Source organism: Somniosus microcephalus, chromosome 14, assembly GCF_052327205.1.
Source record: "Somniosus microcephalus isolate GS21.2 chromosome 14, FLI_Smic_1.0, whole genome shotgun sequence".
In the NCBI taxonomy this organism is placed as follows: Eukaryota; Metazoa; Chordata; class Chondrichthyes; order Squaliformes; family Somniosidae; genus Somniosus; species Somniosus microcephalus.
This window is the reverse complement of record NC_141000.1, coordinates 36,826,672-36,850,427: the sequence shown is the minus strand read 5'-3', so window position 1 is coordinate 36,850,427 and position 23,756 is coordinate 36,826,672. Positions and strand designations below refer to the sequence as shown.

The 23,756-nt window shown below is 45.9% G+C and overlaps 1 long non-coding RNA gene across 1 annotated transcript; it reads right to left on the bottom strand.

The window, feature by feature from the left end:
* Positions 1 to 329: 329 nt before the first annotated feature.
* Positions 330 to 23,739, bottom strand: LOC147107456 (uncharacterized). The gene is made up of 2 exons (XR_015080810.1): positions 23,389 to 23,739; positions 330 to 638 (listed from the first exon to the last, which is right to left on the bottom strand). It is a non-coding gene; the product is annotated as an uncharacterized LOC147107456 (long non-coding RNA).
* Positions 23,740 to 23,756: the final 17 nt, after the last annotated feature.

The window sequence follows — 23,756 nt, the reverse complement described above, 5'->3', positions numbered from 1 at the left end:
CTTCAGCTCATGGGACACTAGCTCAACACAAGACAAGAACTGAGCCTTCACCAACTGACTCATTGGGAGCAATTCACTGAATTCAAAACATTTTCTCCAGATACTTATGTCTTGTGTGACCTCTACCATCGAGAAGGACAAGAGCAGCAATGTCGTGGAAACACTATCATCTCCAAGTCATACACTATCCTGATGTGGACATATAATGCCACTCATCATTGCTAGGTCAATATCATGGAATTCCCTACCTTGGTGCGAGCTCTATCACTAACAAGGACTGCAGTGGTTCAAAGATAATACCCACTGTTGTGTTCATTAATAACTAGACATTCTTATTATGAACACAGCTAGCTTTTGCTAGTTACTTTTATTGAGCACATGTGGACTTGTACAGCATCTTGTAGAGGCTTCCATCTTGACTGCTGCCTTGTGGGTAGCCTAGCCTCATGGGTAATGTAGTCTTAATATAATGTATAGCTGGGTAGTGTAGTCTTATACATACAGCTATATACAGCTCTACTGTTCCACCTAGTGTCCACCACAGAATGACATGTTATTGATCACTACACCCACCACCATCTTTTCAGGGCCACCAGGGATGGGGCAATACATGCGATCTTGCCAGTGTCACCCATATCCTGAGAACAAATATAAAAAATTGCCGTGTTTAAGCATTTTGTGGCCATAATAAACAAAATCTAATATAATAAAGGGGCATATGTGATAATCTATGCAATTTACATCAATCTGTTATGAATTTGTCATGAAGACAGATGTGGTTATTGTTTTTATATTCCAGGTAAATTGATCAGACTGCAGCTTGGTGATCATTGTAAAAACATGTTACATTTAAAATCAGAAGCTTAACATTGGCTGGCGGTGATATTAGCAGATGGATGCCCAAAGCATTCGTATAATAGGCCTAGTTCCCTGATCCTGGGTTCCCAGCTGGGAGCTGAGCTCATTGCAAGCTCCGATCGGAGAATCAGAACTACAGCGATGTACTGTAACTCTATTTCAAACCCACGATCACTGAGAAGACGGAAACACGGGATTATCTCACATATTCCTGGCCTGCTACTTTAATGTCCATGTTTTTTTAAACTTAGGTTAACACCTCCGCTAAAGTAGCAGATAGAGGAATGTTGTATTTATATAGCGCCTTTCACAACCTCAGGACATCCCAAAGCACTTTACAGCCAATGAAATACTTTTTGATTTGTAGTCACTGTTGTAATGTAGGAAATGCAACAGCCAATTTTGTGCACAGCAAAGTCCCATATACAGCAATGTGATAATGGCCAGAGAATTTGTTTTAGTGATGTTGGTTGAGGAATAAACATTGGCCAGGAGAACTCCCCTGCTCATCTTCGAAATAGTGTCACCAAATCTTTTATGTCCACCTGAGAGGGCAGCCTCGGTCTCATTCAAAAGACAGCAATGCTCCCTCAGTGCTGCATTGGATTGTCAGCCTGGATTAAGTGCTCAAGTCTCTGGAGTGGAATATTGTGCAAATGTATTGAATGTTCATTGGCTAATATCACCAATAGTAATTTCAAGGCCATAATCAGCTCGCATGTGTCAAAGAATCTACAATTCAATCACTGATGAGGGGCTGCAGTACGTTACTTTGACGTAAATTGCTTTGAGCTGTTTGTACTGCAAGCCAGTTGTGTAATGCACAATCAAAAAACATTCCTCAATGACTGGCAGAATATGTTATGATTCTTTGTGAAGCTAGTATATCTTATTTCACAAAATATAAACATTTATACACCGTCTCACAACATTTTATACATGGGTCAGTTGCAACATGGAGTCCCAGAATTTCAACGCGATCTGAAACTGAAAAATGCCCTTTCCCAAAATGTAGACTAAGAGGAAGGAATTCCACATTCTTTAATCAACAATCTGCCCTCTGGTAAAACTTGTACATGTGTGGAACGAAACCACTGGAGACCAGGCTGAAACAACAACATGCTGTGACATCCCAGATGGAAAATCTGAGTTTTGTGTTTGCAGAATAGGCAGCAGTGACAAAATGCTCCCACCCGTTGAATCCACAATCTTTATAATGGAACCCCTTCAAAAGCAAAAGGCATGACATAACCAGGCAGAGAGGGTGGGACTGCGATACTGGGACAGCGCACTCCCTTCATGCTCAGTAAGAAGGATGCTATTGAGCCCACAGGTAGTAATGGTGTGGCCACAGTGTTAGCTATTCAGATTAATGAGTCATAACCTCTCATGGTTTGACTGTCCCTTATTGTCCCTTCACTAAACCTTTCTTCTAGCCCATTTCTCTCACATGTCACCTGGGTATCTGCCACACCTACTACAGGTCAATTAATAAACCATTCATTTCACCAAAGACAGGAGGGTCGACTTCCTGCGAGTGGAAGGTAACTCCAGTTATGGCAGGTAGGTAGGTTGACGGGGATCGAGGTATCAGTGAATTTGCTTGATTACCTTTGGGGGTCCGCAAGAAATTTCCCAGAGTTTTTTCCCCTAAATTGGCCTACGGTTATTTCTTCTTTGCTCTGCCTGTCCCAGGAGACGTGTAGCTGCCGAGAGGTGGGTGGGATGGCACGGATGGGTTTAATAGTGCGAGTAGATTGCACTATTGTTTCAGTAGATTGTTTCAATAGAGAAGGTTATGGGGAAATATAATAGAGGTGTTCAAAATTATGAAGGGTATTGATAGAGTAGATAGGCAGAAACTGTTTCCAGTGGCAAGAAGGTCAGTAACCAGAGGACACAGACTTAAGGTAATTGGCAAAAGAACCAGAGGGGAGATGAGGAGAATTTTTTTACGCACGAGTTGTTGTGATCTGGAGTGCACTGCCTGAAAGGGTGGTGGAAACAGATTCAATAGTAACTTTTAAAAGGGAATTGGATAAATACTTGAAAATGAGAAATTTGCAAGGTTTTGGAGAATGTGCGTCAAAGTCTTTCCATCTTAGTTTCCTTTCTTTCCCCACATTCCATCTGTTGCAATCCTAGAACTGAATTCTTCAAAGTCCTGCTTAACAACATTTAAGAAAATGATCAAACCACTGAAGGCACTGTCATTCCTTTTCATGTTAGCTTCCCATTGCAACTCATAATAAGCTGATGCTTTCAGCCAATTCAGTTGCTTGTTAAAATAAATGTACTCTATCATGACTGTCCTATATATAGAATGATGATGAAGTGTGATGAAGATGGCAACTGAGGCCAAAAATATAATGTAATAAAAGTAATTTTATTAGCATGTACATGCTATTTTGAGTAATGGTATGCCTAGAATATACTTTTAATTGTTTTATTTATTTTTTATTTCAGTTCAATGATAAGAAAGGAGTTGTGTGTCAGCCTTAGCAGTGCCTCTGAATAAGTAGGTTGTGGATTCAAGGCCCACTCCAGAGACTTCAGCACATAATCTAGGCCGACACTCTAGTGCAGTACTGAGGGAGTGCTACACTGTTGTCTTTCGGATGAGGCATCAAACCGAGGCCCCGTCTGCTCTCTCAGGTGGACGTAAAGGATCCATGGCACTATTTGGAAGAAGAGCAAGGGAGATACCCCCAGTATCCTGGCCAATATTTATTCCTTAACCAACATCACTAAAATGGATTATCTGGTCATTTAAAAATTTTATTTATACATTCATGGGATGTGGGCGTTGCTGGCAAGGCCAGGATTTATTGTCCAGCCCTAATTACCCTTGAGAAGGTGGTGGTGAGCCACCTTCTTGAACCGCTGCAGTCCATGTGGTGAAGGTACTCCCACAATGCTATTAGGGAGGGAGTTCCAGGATTTTGACCCAGCGACGATGAAGGAACGGCGATATAATTCCAAGTCAGGGTGGTGTGTGGCTTGGAGGGAAACTTGGAGGTGATGGTGTTCCCATGCACCTGCTGCCCTTGTCCTTCTAGTTGGTAGAGGTCACGGGTTTGGGAGGTGCTGCCAAAGAAGCCTTGGTGAGTTGATGTAGTGCATTTTGTAGATGGTACACACTGTGGCCATAATGCACAGGTGGTGGATGGAGTGAATATATAAGGTGATGGATGGGGTGCCGATCAAGCGGGCTGCTTTGTCCTGGATGGTGTCGAGCTTCTTGAGTGTTGTTGGAACTGAGCTCATCCAGGCAAGTGGAGAGTATTCCATCACACTCCTGACTTGTGCCTTGGAAGGTGGAAAAGCTTTGGGGAGTCAGGAGGTGAGTCACACGCCGCAGAATACCCAGCCTCTGACCTGCTCTTCTAGGCACAGTATTTATGTGGCTGGTCCAGTTTAGTTTCTGGTCAATGGTGACCCCCCAGGATGTTGATGCTGGGGGATTCGGCGATGGTAATGACATTGAATGTCAAGGGGAGGTGGTTAGGCTCTCTTGTTGGAGATGGACATTGCCTGACACTTGTGTGGTGTGAATATTACTTGCCACTTATCAGCCCAAGTCTGGATGCTGTTCAGGTCTTGCTGCATGTGGGCACGGACTGCTTCATTATCTGAGAAATTGCAAATGGAACTGAACACTGTGCAGTCATCAGCGAACATCCCCACCTCTGACATTATGATGGAGGGAAGTTCATTGATGAAGCAGCTGAAGATGGTTAGGCCTAGGACATTGTCTTCATGAACTCTTGCAGCGATGTCCTGGGGCTGTGATGATTGACCTCCAACAACCACAACAATCTTCCTTTGTGCTAGTTATAAGAACATAAGAAATAGGAGCAGGAGTAGGCCAACTGGCCCCTCGAGCCTGCTCCACCATTCAATAAGATCATGGCTGATCTGATCCTAACCTCAAATCTTCTATCACTCTCCATCCCACCCAAACCCATGTGATCTCCCGGGAGAGGCGAAAAACCAGATAAAAAACCCAATGGCCAATTTGGGAGAAAAAATCTGGGAAATTCCTCTCCGACCCATCTAGGCGATCGAAACTCTTCCAGGAGATCACTCTGTCCCTATATTTTCTACAGTACTTACCTTCTGTAAAGGTGATCTCCACCCCAGCCAGGAACAGGAATAAAACCATCTCCTGAAATCTAACACAGAATTAGAACACAAGAAGTAGGAACAGAACCAGGCTACACGGCCCCTGGGCCCGCTCCGCTACCCACAGGGCCATGACCATTCCGAACCTAGACTCATGTCCAATTTCCTGCCCGCTCCCCGTAACCCTTAATTCCCTTTACTTCTGGGAAACTATCTATTTCTGTTTTAAATGTATTTAATGATGTAGCTTCCACAACTTTCTGGGGCAGCAAATTCCACAAACCTACCACCCTCTGAGTGAAGAAGTTTCTCCTCATCTCAGTTTTGAAAGAGAAGCCCCTTATTTTAAGATTATGCCCCCTAGTTCTAGTTTCACCCATCATTGGGAACATCCTCACCACATCCACCCGATCAAGCCCCTTCACAATCTTATATGTTTCAATAAGATCGCCTCTCATTCTTCTGAACTCCAATGAGTAGAGTCCCAATCTACTCAACCTCTCCTCATATGACCACCCCCTCATTCCCGGGATTAACCGAGTGAACCTTCTTTGTACTGACTCGAGAGCAAGTATGTCTTTTCTTAAGTATGGACACCAAAACTGTATGCAGTATTCCAGGTGCGGTCTCACCAATACCTTGTATAACTGCAGCAATACCTCCCTGTTTTTATATTCTATCCCCCTAGCAATAAAAGCCAACATTCCATTGGCCTTCTTGATCACTTGCTGCACCTGCATACTAACTTTTTGAGTTTCGTGCACCAGGACCCCCAGATCCCTTTGTACTACAGTACTTTCCAGTTTCTTGTCATTAAGATAATAACTTGCTCTATGATTTTTCCTGCCAAAGTGCATAACCTCACACTTTCCAGTATTGTATTCCATCTGCCAAATCTCTGCCCACTTACTTAGCCTGTCTATGTCACTTTGCAGGTTTTTTATGTCCTCCTCACTCACTACTTTCCCTCCCATCTTTGTATCATCTGCAAACTTTGATATGTTACACTCGGTCCCCTCCTCCAAATCGTTAATATAGATTGTAAAGAGTTGGGGACCCAGCACTGACCCCTGCGGAACACCACTAGTTACTGATTGCCAGCCTGAGAATGAACCATTTATCCCAACTCTCTGCTTTCTGTCTGATTCTAGCCAGTGGAAAGTTTTCCCCGGATTCTCTTTGACTTCAATTTTACTCGGGCTCCTTGATGCCACACTCAGTCAAATGCTGCTTTGATATCAAGGGCAGTCACTCTCACCTCACCTCTGGAATTCAGCTCTTTTGTCCATGTTTGGACCAAGGCTGTAATGGGGTCTGGAACTGAGTGGTCCTGGTGGACCCAAACTGAGCACCACAAAAATGTCCACCACCATTCACAACTGGATGTGGCAGGACTGCAGGGCTTTGATCTGATCCATTAGTTGTGGGATCGCTGAGCTCTGTCTATAGCATGCTGCTCCCGGTGTTTAGTATGCATGTATTGTAGCTTCACCAGGTTGGAACCTCATTTTCAGGTACATCTAGTGCTGCTCTGGCATGCTTTTCTACACGCCTTATTGAACCATGGTTGGTCACCTGGCTTGATTGTAATGGTAGAGTGAGGGATATGCTGGGCCATGATGTTACAGATTGTGGTGGAATACAATTCTGCTACTGCTGATGGCCCACAGCGTCTCATGGATGCCAATTTTGAGCTGCTAGATCTATTCTGAATCTGTCCCATTTAGCATGGTGGTAGTTCCACACAACACGATGGAGGGTGTTCTCTGTGAAGTCAGGACTTCGTCTCCACAAGGACTGTGCGCTGGTCACGGCTACCAATGCATCTGTGACAGGTAGATTGGTGAGGACGTGATCAAGTATGTTTTTCCCCCGTGTTGGTTCTCTCACCACCTGCCGCAGGCCCAGTCTGGCAACTACGTTCTTCAGTACTCGCTAGCTCGGGCAGTAGTGGTGCTACCGAGCCACTCTTGGTGATGGACATTGAAGTCCCCCACCCAGAGTACACTCTGTGCCCTTGCTACCCTCATTGCTTCTTCCAAGTGGTGTTCAACATGGAGGAGTACTGATTCATCAGCTGAGGGAGTATGGTAGGTGGTAATCAGCAGGAGGTTTCCTTGCCCATGTCTGACCTGATGCCATGAGACTTCATGGGATCCGGAGTCAATGTTGAGGGCTCTCAGGGCCACTCCTTCCCGACTGTATACCACTGTGTCACCACCTCTGGTGGGTCTGTCCTGCTGGTGGGACAGGACAGACCCAGAGATAATGATGGAGGAGTCTGGGACGTTAGCTGAAAGGTATGATTCTGTGAGTATGACTATATCAGGCTGTTGCTTGACTAGTCTGTGTGACCGCTCTCCCAATTTTGGCACAAGTCCCCAGATGTTAGTGGGGAGGACTTTGCAGGGTCGACTGGGCTTGGTGTGCCTTTGTCATGTTCGAAGCTGGTGCCTAGGTCAATGTTGGGTGATCCGTCTGGTTTTATTCTTATTAACAACAGAAGGTGTTGGAACTACGCAGCAGGTCAGGTCATCGACAGGTCATCGACCTGAAACGTTAACTCTGTTTTTCTCCCTCCACAGATGCTGCCTGACCTGCTGAGTATTTCCAACATTTTCTTTTTTTATTTCAGAGTTCTAGCATCCAGAGTATTTTGCTTTTTTTTCGTATTATACTTTTTTGTAGCACTTTGATCCAGCTGAGTGGCTAGGCCATTTCAGAGGGCAGTTAAGAGTCAACCACATTGCTGTGGGTCTGGAGTCACAGTCTGGAGTCGGGTAAGGACGGCAGATTTCCTTCCCTAAAGGACATCAGTGGACCAGTTGGACTTTTACGACAATCCGGTGGTATCATGGTCACCATTACTGATACTAGCTTTTTATTCCAGATTTATTTAATTAACTGAATTCAAATTCACAAACTGCCATGGTAGGATTTGAACTCACGTCTCCAGATTCAGGCCTCTGAATTAATAGTTCAGTAACATAACCACTATGCTACCATACGCAACTGTTTGCTGATTGTGGGAGCTTGCTGTGCGCAAATTGGCTGCCGTGTTTCCCACCTTACAATGCTGACTACACTTCAATAGTACTTCATTAGCTGTGAAGCTCTTTGGGACATCGTGAGGTGATGGAAGGAGCTGTATACAATGCATGGTCTTTCTTTGTTTATTTTGAAGCATATAATAAAGAGGGCCTAAAAGACAACAGATGGTAATGTGCACAAGAGGCCCTAAGAGAAATACCAGGGACAAAAAATAGACTTGCTGCTTGGTGTGGGCTGTAGGCGTTCATTTGACTGAAGGAAGGAACAATCTGACGTAAGTGACGCGATAAAGGCTGGAACTGTTAGCCTAATCATGAGGTACAGTTCTATTTCCCCCCCAGACACAGGCTATGTTATTGGTAAGTTTGCTGTGTGCTTGCAGTGTATTTCCTCTGGGAGTGGAGAGGGGAGGGGTCACTGCTGGTGCTTTGCCCATTTTCCACGGGTTAAACGTCAGTCTTTTTCATGTCCTTATGTTAGCTCACAGATGAGACATAAAGAAAATAAAGTTCTGCTAATAGTAAGATTGTTAGGGCTATAAATTCACAATTGAAACCATTCATAAGTACCCAGTGTTTATGGTTTCTACTTATCATGTAGAATTATGAATTCAGTGGATTCAGCATAATAAAATGGCTCACAGGCAAATTATGCTGTGTGCTGGATTCACACTTCCCTTAAGGGGGAAGTGTCATCATGAAAAATTGTATGGCAAACCTTTTTTTTGAAGTGTAGAAACAAGGAGAAGAGCTGAGGATCATTTCCATCACAACACTGCCGTACCCAAGTGAGGCAGTGCTGCACTTTAACGCAGTTTACATCACTACTTTGTGCCTTTGTGAACTCCAAAGATTTTTGTCTAATCCTTTTTCTAATTAACGAAACAAATACCACCAATTCGTAGTTTCAGTCATGTGTTTCCTATTGAACGTACGTTGTGATCACACAAGTGGTGATGTTCTGTAATATTTTTAGTCAATTTAAAACAGCGATTTCAACACGCATCATGAAGGCGGTGCCCCTTTAAAGCCTTAGTCACAGTGCAGTTCAGTCTTTATTGTACAGAACTGTCCATTTGTGATTCCTGTTTATTCAGCAAGGTGGGTGAAGATTGAGCACCACAAACTGGAGCTCAGTACTGTAATAAGATTGTGTGGGAGCCGATCGAGGGGACAGGTGAAACTGGGCGGATTGCTGTGATTCATACACAGTCTATTTATAGGACTTCCTGAGGCTTGGGCCTCTGGATCTGATTATACTGCTCTGGGTTTCCTGTCGTCTGGAGCTCTTAATAACCATGAGAGTATTTTTGTCTTTTCACAAAGTGCATTGAAAGGACTCAAAGCTAAAAATGTATCCAGCTTTCAACGCTAGAAAATGGCGGTGTTTTTAAGCTTTTTTTTGTCTTTTCTTCCTTATTTGGTGGAATGTATTTTTTATGTGATTTCAATCACAGAGAATGTGGAGTCAGGGGACAAGTAGCAGAATGGATTGCTGGCTGGCTTCAGGACAGAAAGCAGAGAGCAGGGGTAAAGGGTAGCTATTCACAGTGGCAGAAGGTGGGTAGTGGTGGTCCACAAGGATCAGTGCTGGGACCACTGCTGTTCACAATTTATATTAAGAATTTAGACTTAGGAATCAAAACCACAATGGCCCAGAAATTCGGGTCTCCACGGGTGAGTACGCAAGGGGTACTCACCCGTAGGCCGAATGGAAGTGTCGGTTTTCTGCATGCACTGCGCATGCGCGGGAAACCGGCACTTCCAATCCTCTGAACGAAGAGGTTCAGAGGTCAAACGCGTGCGCAGGAGAGGCTGCACGTGCGCTTTGAACTTAGGTTTTTTTTGCAGGTTTTCCCGGGATCGTAAGCCTGCAGGATTTAGAAATGTAAAAAGCAGGCGTAAGGCCTGCTTTTTACAAGTTAAGTGGTCAATTAATTAAAATTAAAACATTTTTTCCACAGGTTTATTATTTTGAAATACTTTAAAGCAAGGTAAGTTTATTTTTAGCCCCGTTAGAATATAAAATTATTTTTTTCAAAAATTTAAATTATTGTTTAAAATAGTTATTTAATGTAATTTATAGTTTACTTAAAAAGTGTGGTTTAAAAAAAAAATTATTTGAAGGTTTACTGCTATTTTGGGGCCGTAGTATTTATAAGTTTTGACAGATCTTCCTGTCAATCTTATGAATGGGCTTTTCCCTCCTCCGATTGGCTGCCCATGGCTCACGTGATCCCAGGGGACGCATTGCACTAACTGCGCCCCTGGGACACGCAAGCACAGTGCGCCGGCAGCTGGGCCAGGCCCTGGAGCGCAATTCCATGGGGCCCTACAGCTCAACTGCCGGCACGCAAGGTAAGTGCAGGTCGGGGGCTTGCACCCGCGGGAAGCCCCCGACCCGAATTTCTGGGCCATTTTCTAAATTTGTGGATGACACCAAATTGGGGGGGATAATCAGTACTGAGGAGGACTGCAACAAGTTACAGGAGGACATTAATAAACATGCAGAATGGGCATATAATTGGCAAATGAATTTCAACACAGATAAATGTGAGGTATTACATTTTGGTAGGAAGAATAGGGAGGTCACTTATCATTTGGAGGGTGCGAGTCTAGGTGGGGTAGAGGAACAAAGGGATCTCGGAGTACAAATACACAAATCACTAAAAGTTGCGACACAGGTTAGCAAGGCCAAGCACTAGGGTTTATTTCTAGAGGGATAGAATTGAAAAGTAGGGAAGTTATGCGAAACTTGTATTGAACCTTGGTTAGACCACACTTAGAGTACTGTGTACAATTCTGGTCGCCATATTATAAAAGGGATATAGAGGCACTGGAGAGGGTGCAGAGAAGATTTACAAGGATGATACCAGAAATGCGAAGGTATACATATCAGGAAAGGATGAACAGGCTGGGTCTCTTTACTCTTGGAAAAAAAAAAGGCTGAGGGGTGACCTAATAGAGGTCTTTAAAATTATGAAAAATGTTGATAAAGTGGATACAGAGAGAATGGGCTGGATTTTGATTCAGGGGCGAGCTGGGGTCGTGTAATCCGCATTTCGTGTTAGCCACCCAAATCTAAATCGATGTGGGAGAATGATGCGATTTTAACTTAATTGACCAATTGAGTTCCAACGTGAGGGAACCCATGGCCAATGAGTTTTTCCAGTCTGAAAGTCGCCTCCGATGACGTCAACATTGCTGCTACATTTAAGGTCTGCAACAAGCCTTGCTTGTTCTGCAGACGGCCAAACTTTTGGCCTTTGCAGTGAGAGGGTCCTGGAGGAAGAATGGCCAGCCAGAGGCCTAGGTCTGCACCCCGCTTCGATGACGTTGCCCTGCAGGCTTTAGTAGAGGGAGCAAGAGCACATAAAGAGGTGCTCTTCCCTTCTTCAGGGAGGAAGAAGCCTCCCCAGCAGACCAAGGCTGTGTGGATCCAGCTGGCAGAGGAGGTCAAATCATTGCCAGTAACCTGCAGAACCTGGCTTTAGTGCAGGAAGAGATTTCATGACCTTCTGCACACTGGAAAAGTGAGTATGAATTTTCCTTCACCCTCAATCTGGTCCCCATTGCCTTTCCTCACCAGCACTCAGCTTTAGCAATCTCTTCCTCCACATCCCACTTGACATTGACATCCATGCACCCTTACCCATTCCCTCTCTCTCTATGGTCACATTCACCTAACTATTCAACTATGCAGCCCTCACTCTCCCTATCACTGTGATGCTATGAAAACAACTTACAACACACAGGGAGGGCCTTTGGTCTTGCCACCTCACTCCATCTTTGTCTCCTTCTAAGCATCTATACTATGGATTCTCTACACTCACTCCTTCATTCTCACTCAACCTCCACTTGTCTCCCTCATTGCAGGAAAAGAGAGCTCACAATAAGAGAGAAAGAGCGAGGACAGGAGGAGGGCCACCCTCAGTAGCCCACCTCATCCCCTGGGAGGATGCGGTCCTGGAGATCATGGGAGTGGAGGACGATGCGCAAGTGGGGGACAGACAGATGGATGCATCACAGCAAGCTGGTGACAGAATAGTTTTCCATCTCTCTCAATGACATTGCATGAGTCGCTGATAATGATTCTGAAGCTCTAACAGTGGATGACACCAAATTGGGACACAGATGGAGTGAGGTGGCAAGACCAAAGGCCCTCTCTGTGTGTTGTCAGTTGTTTTCATAGCATCACAGTGATAGCTCTGATCATCTGCAATATGCAATGTGCATGTAACCTTGCCATCACATCTCTGACTCTTTCCTTTACTCCCCCACAGGACCATCGCAAACACCCGTCCCCACTAGCCAGGAGGAAGAGCCTGAGCATCCAGACTCCTCAGAGGAAGCTGCAACCTCTGAGGGCACAGCGTCAGCAGAATTCAGCGCACCCAGCACCAGCACAGACACTCACACCTCGGTGGGACCATCGCGAGATAGAGTAATGTTGTCACCTGGTGTATCACAGCTCACAAGTGAGCATCAGCAGATTGTGGAGACAGGGACAGCAGTGGAGTGTCCTACTTGGAGGGCCCAGGACTCTGCCAGCTCGGCTCAGCTGCATGTCGACCCTCTGCCTCTGGGTCCATCTACAAGATCAGCGGTGCTGGAACTCCAGGAACAGATGCAAGAGTCTCTGGCAGGTTTTGTCTCCAGGGTCGCTGCGAGTGTGGAGCGAATGGAGTCCATTGCGAACATGAGTAGAGCATTTGTGGAGTCATTGGCGCATGAATGCATCACAATGGAAAGGATGGCAACCTCCATGGAGGTAATAAGTCACCAGAGTGCAGAAAACATGGTTAGTGTTCTGAATAGAATGACATCTCTGGAGGAGCAATGGTCATCTATTGAACAGAGAACCCAGACCTTCATGGAAGTCCTTCTGAGTAGGACGCCAGTGCAGATACGGGTCCCCATGGCCCCCCTGATGTGCAGCAAGGTGCTCTCAAGCCACTTGCAAGTGCTGAGGGGGACCTGACCCATGAGAGGGAAGTTGGTGGTAGACATCAAGAAAGTGGGGGCTCCTCTCCAAGCGCTCACACTTCCATGCCACTGCAGAGCCCTCAGTCAGAGCCCCACCAGAGTCCACACCCATCTGAGATCGGCGTCTCAACCCCTGCACAGCCACAGGAGCAGCAGACTGTTGACAAGCCCTCACAGGTTTGCAACCCCAGAGGACGCCCGCCAAAGGTGTGAGACAGGAGCAACAAGAAAGTGAGCAAGGGGCCTCCACATCTGCTGAAGCCACAGGGGAAGCACCACGCAGGAGCACGCATAAGAGAAAGATACTGCACAAATAGTCACAAGGGTCATCACTTGGGTGAAATTTGATGTTTTATGTTAAAAAGCCATCAGATGATTACTGTAAATAAAAAATCTGATGGCTACTGCTGTAGTTGTGGTGTGTGTCATTTCACAAATGGGACTTCCACTTTGAGGGCTTAGGATTACTTGCAATTGTCAGTATGGTGGTCAAATTGCTAGGAATCCGTTGGTTCTTGGCCATTGTCGATGCTCAAGTAAGAATCTGCGAGGCAAAAGTGCTTGATTGGCTAGGCTAAGCAAATCTGGCCAAGTTGAGTGCGTTCCTTGCATCCCGGGCAGCAATGTTCTCGTATACTGCTGCCGCTGGTTGATGGGCCTCTGCAAGATGTTCGTTTTTGCTCTCCTCCTCCTCCTCCTCCTCCTCATCTGAGGAGGATATGTGACGAGCCACTTGGTCCTCAGGAATCTGCAAGCCACGACGCTGTGCCATGTTGTGAAGTGCACAGCAAACCACGACGATTCTGGAGACCCTGGCTGCTGAGTACTGCAGGACTCCACCTGATCTATCCAGGCATCTGAAGCGCATCTTCAGCAAACTGATGGTTTGCTCGATTATGGCTCTGGTGGACATGTGGCTGGAGTTGTAGCTCTCCTCAGCTTCATTGGACGGGCTCCTCAATGGCGTCATTAGTCACGTCTTCAGGGGATAGCCCTTGTCTCCAAGTAGCCATCCGTTAAGTTGGTCTGGTGGACTGAATAGCGGAGGCACACTAGACTGGCGCAGTATGAAGGAGTCATGGCAACTGCCAGGGTACTTGGCACAAACATGCAAAATTTCCTTCTTGTGGTCACACACCAGCTGAACGTTAATGGAGTGGAAGCACTTGCGGTTGACAAAAATACCTGGATTGCGATGGGGTGTCTTAAGGACCACATGTGTGCAGTCAACGACGCCCTTCACCCTTGGAAATCCTGCCAGATTAGCTAATCCAACCGCATGCGACGTGACACTTGCTTGATCCTTGGTGAAATGGATGTGATTGTGCGCAATGTCAAAGAGGGCATTGGTTACCTGCGTGATGCAAGTGTGTGCGGCCGCCTGGGAGATGCCGCTGATGTCTGCTGCTGATCCCTGGAATGAGCCTGAGGCAAAAAAGTTGAGGTGGTGACTTTGACGGCCACTGGTAAGGGTTGTCCACCTGGTCCTCTGGGCTGCAGGTCTTGTTGCAGCATTGCGCAGATGTCACCCATTTCCTCTCGCAAAAGTTGGTGCCACCTTTGGCACTGCTGCTCAGACATGTTGAGGTAGCTGACCCTGTGTCTGTAGACCCTGTTTGGGGTGGTATCTCCTGCGCTGACGGGCTTCCATGCGCTGGCCCCTTCTGGCCTGTGCAGCTTCAGGTGGTTGAGCAGCAGCTTGGCACTCCTGTTGGTGCTGCTGCTGTTGGTGCTGCTGCTGTTGATGGTTCTGCTGGTGCCGCGGCTGGTCTTCGTCCTCATCTAATGTCCAGAAGGTAAGGAAATAAATGACTCCTATTGTTCTGGTATATGCCCCAGTTGAGGAAGCGCTCAGTGAAGGTGGCGAGAGTGGTTTCCCAGGAGGTCACACTGGAGATGGGTGTCAGGCTCCAAACTTCCACAGCTGTGGTTATGCCTTCTAAAAGTTCCCCCAGACCTGAGACAACAAAGTCCTGCCACCTGCAAATGATGGCTGATCAAATCTCCTATTTAATCGTTGACCTGCAGCTGATAGTCAGCAATCCAATTGTACTTCCGCCAGGTTTCACCGTCGTGTTTCAGAACAGGCGTGCTTCACGTGGGAAAAGGGTTAATATCACAAAGGCCTTTCAAAATGGCATTATTGGGACAATTTAGTGCTTGTTAAGGGCCTTAACAGCCTATCCTGCCTCTTGGAGGCGGGACGGAGACGGGACCATTAGACACGAATGAATGAAAATTGCTTGGAGGTGGGATGGAGGCGGGCTGGGCCCGCCCGCCAGTTTTTGCAATTTTAACCCCCCACACGCCTCCAATCCCGCCTCAATGGCCCGATGAAAATCGAGCCCAATGTTTCCACTTGTGGGGAAGAGCATAACTAGAGTCCATCAATATAAGATAGTTACCAAGAAATCCAATAGGGAATTCAGAAGAAACTTCTTTACCCAGAGAGTGGTGAGAATGTGGAACTCGCTACACGGTGGCATAGTGGTTAGCACTGTTGCTTCACAGCGCCAGGGACCCGGGTTCGAATCTGGCCTCGGGTGACTGTCTGTGTGGAGTTTGCACATTCTCCCCGTGTTTGCGTGGGTTTTCTCCGGGTGCTCCGGTTTCCTCCCACAGTCCAAAGATGTGCGGGTTAGGTTGATTGGCTATGATAAATTGACCCTTAGTGTTAGGGGGATTAAATACGTGGGGTTACGGGGATAGGGTGGGATATGTGTTGGTGTAGGGGTTACAGGGATCAGGTGGGATATGTGTCGGTGCAGGCTCGATGGGCCGAAATGGCCTCTATCTGCACTGTGGGGTTTCTGTGATTCTGTGAACAGGGAGTGGTTGAAGCGAATACTATAGATTACGGGGAGGCTAGACAAGCATATGAGGGAAAAGGGAACAGAGGGTTATGCTGATAGATTTAGATGAGGAAAGACGGGAGGAGGCTCGTGTGGAGCATAAATGCCAGCATGGACTGGTTGGGCCGAATGGCCTGTTTCTGTGCCGTATATCCTGTGTAATCCTATGTAATCACTTGCATCATGATAATTAAATGAGCTAGTTTTCTCACCCCTCATGGGGTATCCTTGTGCTGTGTACTATTCCTAAGTGAAGGGTCAGGAAGACAATCTCATCGTGAGTTTCTTCCAGTGACCCTCTGGATATAGCCACTGGGAGATGCGTGAGCGTGGTATGGCATGGGTTGACATCTCCAATTACCCTTCCGTTCCCCTCTCAGGAGATACATTTTGTTCAACAGCTTGACTGCACTCAGGTGTGGGGTGGGAGTTGACACTTCTTACCAAATTCTCAAGAGTTGCTGATGCATTTTCAGACACACTTCAAACCCAAGTCATTCAAAGTTCCGTCTCTGTGACCAAAACAAATGCTAGACACCGAACTGGAACCAACTTGAAGTTCATTCCCCTGCACGTGCACTATGTGACACTGTACTCATGTCAGATGATAATAAAATGAATGAAAGAAGCTCTTTAGACAGATGTCAGAAGAAAAACCTCGACCTAAATCAGTGGTCTCCATATTGTGGATGGCATTAGGGTGTATTTGATCTGAGCTTGTTTGGATTTATCCAAATTCATCCAGCTGCAGTAAATTCCATTTATAATTTGATTAAAACTGAACTGAAACTTTTTAGGGAGGCAAATCATAAAACTATGGCCGATAACACCAAATGAAATAAAAAGTACAATAGGGAAGTGAAAAGAGAAATTTGAATGGCTAAAAGGGAATATAAAAAACTAATAGGCAACATAGAAAGAAATATAAGGGAAAGAGAGAGAGAGATGGAAATAAAGCATATCACAAGAAAAAAGGAATAATTAACGAGAAAGTAGGACCACTCGGAGATGTTGGGGGGAATTTTTCGGGGGGTTCAGCGGGCGCGTTTTTTTTCTGACAGCCGGTCGGGAACCCGCTATCATCCTGCCACCACGCTACTTTCCCAGATGTCAGCTCTGCCAGGGCTGAACAGGCCCGACACGCAGCGACGGGAGAGGCAATTTAGGTCATTATGACCTTGTTAACAGCCCATTAAACTGTATTTTGAGCTCACCGTACCATTTTACAAGGTCACACACGGGGTCCACACTGCTCGGGGATCACATCAGTTAAAGAGGTCAGGAGTTGTATGACCATGGGATCATCTCATTACTTGACAGCTGCAATTGTGCTATAAAAACTCCCATCTCACAGCTGTTCAATTTTCAAGCTCAGAAGCTGTTGCTTACTGCATTTGGAAGACAGATTGAGCTTTATGCAGGTTGCAAGTGTTTGGAGTAAACGCTCTACCCAATGTCACCTCATTGGAACAACCTCTCTCACCATTGACAGATCGCTTCTGTCATCTCAAGTTCACCTGCCATCTATTACATCAGCATCGGTGCCCTTGAAACTATTTCACCTTTGTCCTCAGAATCCCACCACGACCAGCAGCACCAGGCACACCAGCAGCACCAACAACAACACCAACATTCTCCGCAATCAACTAATGCTGCACAGGACACAGGGCATCAGCACCCAACCATATTGCTGCCCGGGGTGCCAGGCATTGCCTCACCATGGCTAGATTTACTTCACTTGACGCTGTACACCCTGGCTGCCACATAATGCGCCAAGTTGGCACCACCCCACACCCAACACCATAAAGCATCCCTACAATGTCCAAGCCATTCCTTTCACACTCATGACCATTGCGGGGGGTACCGTTATGTCCCACCATTCACTGCAACTCACTAAGCCTCTTCCAAAGGTGCACACAAATCTGTCCAAGAATGCAAAGTGTTGAAAATAAAGGTTTCAATGTTTGACACCACATTAACAGAAACTTTACATGAACATTGGCTAAAACATTCAAGTGCCTACCCTTGTGTGTTAGTTGGTATGATTAGACTAGGATGAGGGTGAGTGTGAGGGGTGGCTAGTGAGATGGTGAAGTGATAATATAGATAGAGAGAGATGGGCGGAGGTGCAAGGTAAGTTGGTGTGAGTAAGGATGTGCAGGAGTAGGGTAGGGAAGGCAGAGTGATGGGGATGTGATGAGTGGCACTGCAGGATGAGGTTGAGTGTGGCTTGACAGTAATGTTTCATGATCTAATGAGATAATTGAAAGGTTTGCACCACTGCAGCCTGGTCCTCCTGACGACATCCCTGCTTGTGCCCTCCTCTGCAATGTGCAACCAGGCTGCGTTGGTCTCCTGGGGGGTCTCTACCGCCCATCGGAAGGGAAGAGAACCTCCCTGGGTGCAGCCGTGCACCTCTGTGCAGTGCTTGTCAGTGTTTGTAGCACCTCAATGCTGTAGAATACCAACAGCACAACTGTCAAAATCAATTTGCGCATGGTCCCTTTAAGGAAAGCGGCTGATGATGCGTCATCATATGACGTCATCAGACCCGCTTCCTTCAATTGGCCGGCCAACAAGCTCAAGCAACGTAAACTCATTCTACACAGCGGGCTGGAGCCAGCAGCGGGGTCAGGACCCGCAACCGAAAATCGTGGCCGTAGGGAAGAATCTAGTTGTGGAACATGTGGCAAGAATAATAAATACTTTGTATCAGCTTTTACAAGTGAAAGTGGAAGTGAGAATGTAGGTATACTAGAGGAGGATTTGGAACAATTGTTGATAGCGATAGAAGAGGAATTGGTCCTGAAACAATTAACATAAGATAAACTGGCTGAGTCACTGGCCATTGATGTGCCTAGCCTATTAATGGAAGTCAAAGAGGAGATAGCAGAGATTCTGGCCACAGATTTTAAATCACCTTAAATATGCAAATTGTATGGAGGACTGGTGGAATATCTCTGGACATGGATAAACCCGATAACTATAGACCAGTTAGTCTAATTCCAGTTGTGAGCAAACTGTAGAATCCATAATTTAAGATCAAATGAGTAAGCTTTTGGAAATTCATGGGTTAATCAAGGACAGCTAGCATGGATTTGTGAAAGGTAAGTTCTGCTGGACAAATCTAATAAGAGATTTTTTGAAAGAAGTGACCAGTTGGATAGAGGGAAAGCAATAGGTTTAGTGTATATGGATTTTCAGACAGTGTTTGATAAGGTGTATCACAGAAAGCATGTTACAAAAATTCAGGAGTATGGTGTAAGAGAAAATGGAGCAGCATGGATAGAAAGTTGGTTGACAGAGATGAATCTAAGGGTTCGGGTTAACCAGTGTTACTTGGCTTGGAGAAAGATCGGAGGTGGAGTGCCCAGCAGTCAGTGCTGATATATTAGTTCTCAATATATATATCAGTGATTTCGACTTGATCAGAGCGAATGATATTGAAATTTTCCGATGACACCAAAGTAGGGGGCTTGGTGTGTAGAACGTTTAGCAGGAGAAAAGAACTCGTTACAATAACTGGGTGAGTGGGGTGGGGGGGGGGCATGGAACCTATACATAACTAATATTGTAGGTATAGCAAAGGATAAAAGGACATGCTCAAGATCTCAAGTATGATTGGCAACATTGTAGAAAGACAGTGCAGACTGAAGATTATTGGAAGAATGTTCAAATGCACTCTGAAAGATATGTTGGATCCATGCCAATTCATTACCCTTACAGTAGAGCAAAGCCCAAGCAAGATTCATCATGGGCATCGCATGGTAGGCTATGGCTTCACAGTTTGCCTGTACAGCACTTAGCACCCATACTGCTTTCCAGATCCTTCACATGATCCCAGCAGTATAGCCTCCACAGGAGCTTCTCAGTGTTTTGTAGAGTTAAGTCGTTTGGAGCTGCACTGTGCGTGTCTATTGGACACTTGGACGAGATCCAGTCAGTAAGCAGTTCCAGGAAGTCTCCTGCTAGCAAACAGAGTTCTTCTGTTTCCAAAACAGCGCCTGCGACCTCCTTTGCTGCAGGCAGATACTTTAGAATGTAATATTTTGCAGTTCTATTTATGTACAGTAATCTGGATGTACAGTAATCGGGACCTTTTGCTACACTTGCAAAACGGGCTGTTTTGTAAACACTATTACACTTTCTTGGGATTCAAACTTGATTCATGATAATCTGCATAAGGTATGCCATATGATTGATATACATAGCCATACATAGCAAACTTGATTCATGATAATCTGCATAAGGTATGCCATACGATTGATACACATAGCCATACATAGCAAACTTGATTCATGATAATCTGCATAAGGTATGCCATACGACTGATATACATAGCCATACATAGCAAACTTGATTCATGATAATCTGCATAACGTATGCCATACGATTGATATACATAGCCATACATAGCAAACTTGATTCATGATAATCTGCATAAGGTATGCCATATGATTGCAACCATGCAAGACTATCTGCACAATTTTCTTCGGCACAATTAATGTTCTTATGGAGATTTTTGTGCTGTTCTCAGACTTGAACAGATGCCTAACCTGTAATTATTCAAATTCCGATTCAAATTTAGCTAAACTATTCTAATTACACATGTCGCCTATCTTGTTACCTAATCCAATGCGGACTGAGATCTAAGTAGAAGTCTCAGACTGTCAATTAATTATGCAATAACCCTTTAACAAATGCACACATAACTTCAGAGGCCCCTCTGTGTCATTCAGCCCAGACGTTGTGACAAGACTATAAGCGTACCTCATGAAGCCACATATTACATCAGCAGATGATTCCATCTATAGCCAGACAGCAGATACATATCTCACTTCTGAGGCTCTTTGTTTTTGAAGATCAAACTAACTTCTTGGGTTGTTTTTTGTGGTTGTTAATATCTTCAAAGACCTGAACATAACACAATAGGTGACCCATATAAGCAGGATGACTGTTGCATGGTCCGATTTTATCTTTCTGCAGTGCCAGCTGTGTGGGTAGCACTCTCACCTCTGAGTCAGAAGGTTGTGGGTTCAAATCCCACTCGAGACTTGAGCACATAATCTAGGCAGACACTCCAGTGCAGTACTGAGGGAGTGCTGCACCAGCGGAGGTGCCGCCTTTCGGATGAAATGTTAAACCGAGACTCCGTCTGCTCTCAGGTGGATGTAAAAGATCCCATGGCACCATTTTGAAGCAGAGCAGGGGAGTTATCCCTGGTGTCCTGGCCAATATTTATCTCTCAATCAACATCACTAAAACAGATTATCTGGTCATTATCACATTGCTGTTTGTGAGAGCTTGCTGTCTGTATGGCTGCTGCATTTCCATTACAACAGTGGCTATGCTTCAAAAGTACTTCATTGGCTGTAGAGTGCCTTGAGGTTGTGAAAGGCGCTATATAAATGTAAGTCTTTCTAGTTTGTAACCCGATTCTACCTTGCATCGATTACATAGAATTACATAGAAAAATTACAGCACAGAAACAGGCCATTCGGCCCAACAGGTCTATGCTGCTGTTCATGCTCTGCACAAGCCTCCTCCCACCCTAATTCATCTCACTCTATCAGCATATCCTTCTATTCCTTTCTCACTCATGCTCTTATCTAGCTTCCCCTTAAATGCATGTTAATGTCACCTAGAGGTCAGTCCATGGGGCTCTGCAACATGGAGCTTCGCAAGTCATGTTAGCAGGGCTACAGTGCTAAAGCCTCCATAAAGGAAAATGGAAGCCTCTGCAGGTCGACCTAATTCTACATTCTAAATCTGATTTCTAGAGACTCTCCACAGTCTTAGAAAATTCTTCTTCTAAGCTTCAAAGCCCCACAGTCAGCTGCCGCTGTATAGCGGGAATGGGGCTCCCGCCCGTCCACTGACCCTGACCTGATCCCATAGGGTCAGCTCATTAGAATATTGCTGGGCGGGACAAAAGCACAAGTCCCACCAGCAATTGATGCACGCTGCCAAGGAGGCCCGGAAAATAAGGGGTGGGGAGAGGGTCGGAGGAAGTACTACTGAGGGTGCAGTTGCAGCATTTAAAGCTGGACTGCTCTTAAAGCAGAAGCGGCATGCAGGAAGGTGAAGATGTGGCTCCAGTAGGAACAAGCAGCAAACTTTTTCAGAGAGTGCTGGGTGTGGGGGTGGTGTGATAGTGGGAATGGGTGACAAGAGACCTGCCAGTATGGTTGCCACTTGAAGGAAGTGGCACAGGTAGCGAGTGTCCTCTCTCTCAAATGCAGGACAAAGTGTAATGACCCCAAAAGATCAGTGAAGGTAAGTGTGATGCCTGCAACCTGCCATTAATGTATATTTATTACATTTCAAACAGTAGTCCTATATTTACCCTAAAACTGCATTCATAAATCTAAGGGGAATACCTTGTGCACAAGGGCTCAATTAATCAATTAAACGGATACACTGTCCCACAATGCATGCATGCCTTGGTGAGCGTTCCATCAGAGAAGTGATGAGAATTCTTACACAGCTGTCACATTTGCAGACCATTCCCAAGAAGGACAGGCCACAGCAGATGGAGCAACAGCGAGAAGGAGGCAAGACAAATCCCAGGAACTAGAGCTGGGCCATTTAGGAGGAAAATCAGGAAGCACGTTTTCCACACAAAGGGAAATCAGGAAATCTGCCCCTCTGAAGATTGTGGATGGTGGGTCATCTGAAATGTTCAAGACTGTGATTGATAGATTTTTGTTGGGTAAGGGTAGCAAGGGATATGGGACAAAGGCGGGTAGATGGAGTTAAGATACAGATCAGCCATGATCGAATAGAATAGTGGAACAGGCTCGAGGGGCTGAATGGCCTACTCCTGTTCTAGATGACTCACTCAGCTAATGCCGTAAGGGATGTCCTACACCCACAGATGGCTTGTGCTCAGTGCTAATGATCAAAGATCAGAAATGGTTTCTCTCTTTGAGGCTCATACTCTGAGGAGTCCATGACATTAGCATAATTGGAAGGAAAAACTAGACAACAGGAAACTGATTGGCTGCGATATTAACTCCCCCTTCCCCACCCCCCAACCACCACGAAGGACGGGAGAGGGTCAGGGACGGTTAAAAATGTATAAATGGAGAAGGTGTCCCCGACATGCCGCATACACACCCATTGCCGTTTTTACACCGGCTGGTTTTGTGTCGTGCAAGTGTCCTGCCCTCGAGAGTTGGGTCACTGTATTAGCATTAAATCAGGCTCCCACCGTGCAATCGGGAGCCCGATTTAAATTTAACAGTTGCCGCGTGGGTTTTCCAGGCTCGGGAAATCCAGCAGTGAAAGGGAGGTGGGAGCTGCCGGCTCAAGTAGGTAAGTGCCTTTCTCCAGCACTCCTTGTGGGCCAGGAGGAGCAGGAGTGCTTGCTCCCCATCCCCCATACCCGCCCTACCCCCTTCTTGCCCCGACCTCTTGCTCCCTCCCTCCAGTGATCGGTAGCTTCCCCCCTCCCCAAGCACTGATCTCTCGCTCCCTCCCCCCATCCGATGACCGGGGACCATCCACAAGGGTACCTGGCTGCGGCCTCCTGCCGCTGGTTCTCCCGGCTGTCAATCTGGATGGCTGCCGGGCAGGAAACGGAAGTAAAAATTATAACGAGGCCCTGCCGTTAAATTCGGCAGGACCGCCGCAACCCACAAATTGTTAGGTTTTCCCCGCGCTACTGTGCTCCCTTCCCACCTCCCCATGAATATCGGGCCGTTATATTTCTCACTCTTATTTCTTCAGAAGCCAGAAGCAAGAAAAGTGCTGCAGAGAGAGAAAAGGAATCAATACCAAAACCTTCAACATCTGGCCCATTCTGTCAATAGGCTAACTGTTCTAGTTAGAGTCTCAGAACCTGTGACATTAATATTTAAATACACTGACCCGAATAAGTCAT